General features: G+C 40.9%; 1 protein-coding gene across 1 annotated transcript in view; it reads left to right on the top strand.

Moving 5' to 3' along the window:
• Positions 1-6000, top strand: part of LOC115124934 (rootletin-like) — a 285112-nt gene that overhangs the window by 214148 nt on the left and 64964 nt on the right.

The raw sequence follows: 6000 nt of genomic DNA, 5'->3' as shown, positions 1-6000 counted from the left end.
GACAACAGATACAGTCACTCTGTTCCATACAGACAACAGATACAGTCACTCACCATCCCATACAGACAACAGGTACAGTCACTCACCACCCCATACAGACAACAGATACCGTCACTCTGTTCCATACAGACAACAGATACAGTCACTCTGTTCCATACAGACAACAGGTACAGTCACTCACCACCCCATACAGACAACAGATACCGTCACTCTGTTCCATACAGACAACAGGTACAGTCACTCACCACCCCATACAGACAACAGATACCGTCACTCTGTTCCATACAGACAACAGATACAGTCACTCTGTTCCATACACACAACAGATACAGTCACTCACTGTCCCATACAGACAACAGATACAGTCACTCTGTTCCATACACACAACAGATACAGTCACTCACTGTCCCATACAGACAACAGATACAGTCACTCACTGTCCGATACAGACAACAGATACAGTCACTCACCGTCCCATACAGACAACAGATACAGTCACTCACCATCCCATACACACAACAGATACAGTCACTCACCATCCCATACAGAAAACAGATACAGTCACTCACCATCCCATACAGACAACAGATACAGTCACTCTGTTCCATACAGACAACAGGTACAGTCACTCTGTTCCATACAGACAACAGATACAGTCACTCTGTTCCATACAGACAACAGATACAGTCACTCACCATCCCATACAGACAACAGATACAGTCACTCTGTTCCATACAGACAACAGATGCAGTCACTCTGTTCCATACAGACCACAGATACAGTCACTCACCATCCCATACAGACAACAGGTACAGTCACTCACCATCCCATACAGACAACAGATACAGTCACTCACCATCCCATACAGACAACAGATACAGTCACTCACCATCCCATACACACAACAGATACAGTCACTCACTGTCCCATACATACAACAGATACAGTCACTCACCGTCCCATACACACAACAGATACAGTCACTCACTGTCCCATACAGACAACATGGACAGTCACTCACCCTCCCATACACACAACAGATACAGTCACTCACCATCCCATACACACAACAGATACAGTCACTCACTGTCCCATACAGACAACAGATACAGTCACTCACCATCCCATACAGACAACAAGTACAGTCACTCACCATCCCATACAGACAACAGATACAGTCACTCACCATCCCATACAGACAACAGATACAGTCACTTTGTTCCATACAGACACCAGATACAGTCACTCTGTTCCATACAGACAACAGATATACAGTCACTCTGTTCCATACAGACAACAGATACAGTCACTATGTTCCATACAGACAACAGATACAGTCACTCTGTTCCATACAGACAACAGATACAGTCACTCACCATCCCATACAGACAACAGCTACAGTCACTCTGTTCCATACAGACAACAGATACAGTCACTCTGTTCCATACAGACAACAGATACAGTCACTCATGTTCCATACAGACAACAGATACAGTCACTCTGTTCCATACAGACAACAGATACAGTCACTCTGTTCCATACAGACAACAGGTACAGTCACTCACCATCCCATACAGACAACAGATACAGTCACTCTGTTCCATACAGACAACAGGTACAGTCATTCAACATTCCATACAGACAACAGATACAGTCACTCTGTTCCATACAGACAACAGATACAGTCACTCTGTTCCATACAGACAACAGATACAGTCACTCTGTTCCATACAGACAACAGGTACAGTCATTCACCATCCCATACAGACAACAGATACAGTCACTCTGTTCCATTTACAGTCATTCACCATCCCAGATACAGACAGATACAGTCACTCTGTTCCATACAGACAACAGATACAGTCACTCTGTTCCATACAGACAACAGATACAGTCACTCACCATCCCATACAGACAACAGATACAGTCACTCTGTTCCATACAGACAACAGATACAGTCACTCTGTTCCATACAGACAACAGGTACAGTCACTCACCATCCCATACAGACAACAGATACAGTCACTCTGTTCCATACAGACAACAGATACAGTCACTCTGTTCCATACAGACAACAGATACAGTCACTCTGTTCCATACAGACAACAGATACAGTCACTCTGTTCCATACAGACAACAGACACTCTAACTCTAACCCTCCAACGAGGAGCTGAGAGCCTCTGTCAAGAGAACGACAACCAAAAAGAGGATTGTCTGATCTTATACAGCCAACAACGTGTGCATATGGGTCCAGGGCTTTATTGGGTTTTATGAAGTAGAAATGATGTAGACGGTATGGAGTTTAAAGACAAAACTGTTTTGAAATGAGTGTTTTCTAAACCCACTCCATGTGATGAGGCCCACACCCGAAAATACTCTGTACAGTCAGAGATGGCATAAAGATTTTCTGACAGGCCTATGTTTCTGCTTATCGTTTCCGACATTTTGGCAGGCTATTTGTTATAAATTATTTATCTATAATTAAACATGTGCAGCTTCTCTCTGTCATTATTGTTGCCCCAAGAAGACTTTCATAAAAACTCTCACCAGAATGATGTCATAAAGGGATAGAATGAATGATGTCATAAAGGGATAGAATGAATGATGTCATAAAGGGATAGAATGAAGGATGTCATAAAGGGATAGAATGAATGGTTCAATCTGGTTGACATCAATAACGTTGGTTTTCTCTTTCCTCTCTTTCCTGTCATCTCTGCTTCTCTCACGCAGCAAAGACGTTTAGGGACCGGGGAGAAAATGCAATAATGGGGATAAAACGGAATGGGGGAGGGGGCGAGGGGGATTTTCAGTGAAACAATTCTAAATTACATCAGTTTGACTGGTTTTAAGGATATTAGAAGCTGTTAAAACAATCCAACATGTTTTTGATAAGATTTCATTTCGGCTTGGGTTGGTATTTTATATGGTTGAAACACAAGCAGCTTATATGATGCTAATACAGAAAGCACCGCCAAATTTGCAAACGGTCCCTAACCGTGCATTCATCATCTCAAGATGCTGAAAGAAATCTATTTCTAAACTCTTGTTCCCGGATCAAATTGTATCACTTCACCAAAACATTTCCAAACATTAGACTACTGTTCTGGTCCTCTCTTCTATAACATTAGACTACTGTTCTGGTCCTCTCTTCTATAACAGACTACTGTTCTGGTCCTCTCTTCTATAACATTAGACTACTGTTCTGGTCCTCTCTTCTATAACATTAGACTACTGTTCTGGTCCTCTCTTCTATAACAGAATACTGTTCTGGTCCTCTCTTCTATAACATTAGACTACTGTTCTGGTCCTCTCTTCTATAACAGACTACAGTTCTGTTCCTCTCTTCTATAACATTAGACTACTGTTCTGGTCCTCCCTTCTATAACATTAGACTACTGTTCTGGTCCTCTCTTCTATAACAGACTACTGTTCTGGTCCTCTCTTCTATAACAGACTACTGTTCTGGTCCTCTCTTCTATAACATTAGACTACTGTTCTGGTCCTCTCTTCTATAACAGAGACTACTGTTCTGGTCCTCTCTTCTATAACATTAGACTACTGTTCTGGTCCTCTCTTCTATAACAGACTACTGTTCTGGTCCTCTCTTCTATAACATTAGACTACTGTTCTGGTCCTCTCTTCTATAACATTAGACTACTGTTCTGGTCCTCTCTTCTATAACAGACTACTGTTCTGGTCCTCTCTTCTATAACATAACAGACTACTGTTCTGGTCCTCTCTTCTATAACATTAGACTACTGTTCTGGTCCTCTCTTCTATAACATTAGACTACTGTTCTGGTCCTCTCTTCTATAACAGACTACTGTTCTGGTCCTCTCTTCTATAACATTAGACTACTGTTCTGGTCCTCTCTTCTATAACAGACTACTGTTCTGGTCCTCTCTTCTATAACATTACTACTGTTCTGGTCCTCTCTTCTATAACATTAGACTACTGTTCTGGTCCTCTCTTCTATAACATTAGACTACTGTTTGGTCCTCTCTTCTATAACATTAGACTACTGTTCTGGTCCTCTCTTCTATAACAGACTACTGTTCTGGTCCTCTCTTCTATAACATTAGACTACTGTTCTGGTCCTCTCTTCTATAACAGACTACTGTTCTGGTCCTCTCTTCTATAACATTAGACTACTGTTCTGGTCCTCTCTTCTATAACATTAGACTACTGTTCTGGTCCTCTCTTCTATAAACATTAGACTACTGTTCTGGTCCTCTCTTCTATAACATTAGACTACTGTTCTGGTCCTCTCTTCTATAACATTAGACTACTGTTCTGGTCCTCTCTTCTATAACATTACTACTGTTCTGGTCCTCTCTTCTATAACATTAGACTACTGTTCTGGTCCTCTCTTCTATAACATTAGACTACTGTTCTGGTCCTCTCTTCTATAACATTAGACTACTGTTCTGGTCCTCTCTTCTATAACAGACTACTGTTCTGGTCCTCTCTTCTATAACATTAGACTACTGTTCTGGTCCTCTCTTCTATAACATTAGACTACTGTTCTGGTCCTCTCTTCTATAACATTAGACTACTGTTCTGGTCCTCTCTTCTATAACAGACTGTTTTGGTCCTCTCTTCTATAACATTAGACTACTGTTCTGGTCCTCTCTTCTATAACAGACTGTTCTGGTCCTCTCTTCTATAACAGACTACTGTTCTGGTCCTCTCTTCTATAACATTAGACTACTGTTCTGGTCCTCTCTTCTATAACATTAGACTACTGTTCTGGTCCTCTCTTCTATAATTAGACTACTGTTCTGGTCCTCTCTTCTATAACATTAGTTCTGGTCCTCTCTTCTATAATAACTACTGTTCTGGTCCTCTCTTCTATAACATTAGACTACTGTTCTGGTCCTCTCTCTTCTATAACATTAGACTACTATTCTGGTCCTCTCTTCTATAACATTAGACTACTGTTCTGGTCCTCTCTTTTATAACATTAGACTACTGTTCTGGTCCTCTCTTCTATAACAGACTATTGTTCTGGTCCTCTCTTCTATAACATTAGACTACTGTTCTGGTCCTCTCTTCTATAACACTAGACTACTGTTCTGGTCCTCTCTTCTATAACAGACTACTGTTCTGGTCCTCTCTTCTATAACATTAGACTACTGTTCTGGTCCTCTCTTCTATAACATTAGACTACTGTTCTGGTCCTCTCTTCTATAACATTAGACTACTGTTCTGGTCCTCTCTTCTATAACATTAGACTACTGTTCTGGTCCTCTCTTCTATAACAGACTACTGTTCTGGTCCTCTCTTCTATAACATTAGACTACTGTTCTGGTCCTCTCTTCTATAACAGACTACTGTTCTGGTCCTCTCTTCTATAACAGACTACTGTTCTGGTCCTCTCTTCTATACCATTAGACTACTGTTCTGGTCCTCTCTTCTATAACATTAGACTACTGTTCTGGTCCTCTCTTCTATAACATAGACTACTGTTCTGGTCCTCTCTTCTATAACAGACTACTGTTCTGGTCCTCTCTTCTATAACATTAGACTACTGTTCTGGTCCTCTCTTCTATAACATTAGACTACTGTTCTGGTCCTCTCTTCTATAACAGACTACTGTTCTGGTCCTCTCTTCTATAACATTAGACTACTGTTCTGGTCCTCTCTTCTATAACATTAGACTACTGTTCTGGTCCTCTCTTCTATAACATTAGACTACTGTTCTGGTCCTCTCTTCTATAACATTAGACTACTGTTCTGGTCCTCTCTTCTATAACAGACTACTGTTCTGGTCCTCTCTTCTATAACATTAGACTACTGTTCTGGTCCTCTCTTCTATAACATTAGACTACTGTTCTGGTCCTCTCTTCTATAACATTAGACTACTGTTCTGGTCCTCTCTTCTATAACATTAGACTACTGTTCTGGTCCTCTCTTCTATAACAGACTACTGTTCTGGTCCTCTCTTCTATAACATTAGACTACTGTTCTGGTCCTCTCTTCTATAACATTAGACTACTG

The sequence above is a fragment of the Oncorhynchus nerka genome, linkage group LG25 (assembly GCF_034236695.1).
Source record: "Oncorhynchus nerka isolate Pitt River linkage group LG25, Oner_Uvic_2.0, whole genome shotgun sequence".
NCBI lineage: Eukaryota > Metazoa > Chordata > Actinopteri > Salmoniformes > Salmonidae > Oncorhynchus > Oncorhynchus nerka.
This window is presented reverse-complemented; position numbering and strand designations above follow the sequence as displayed.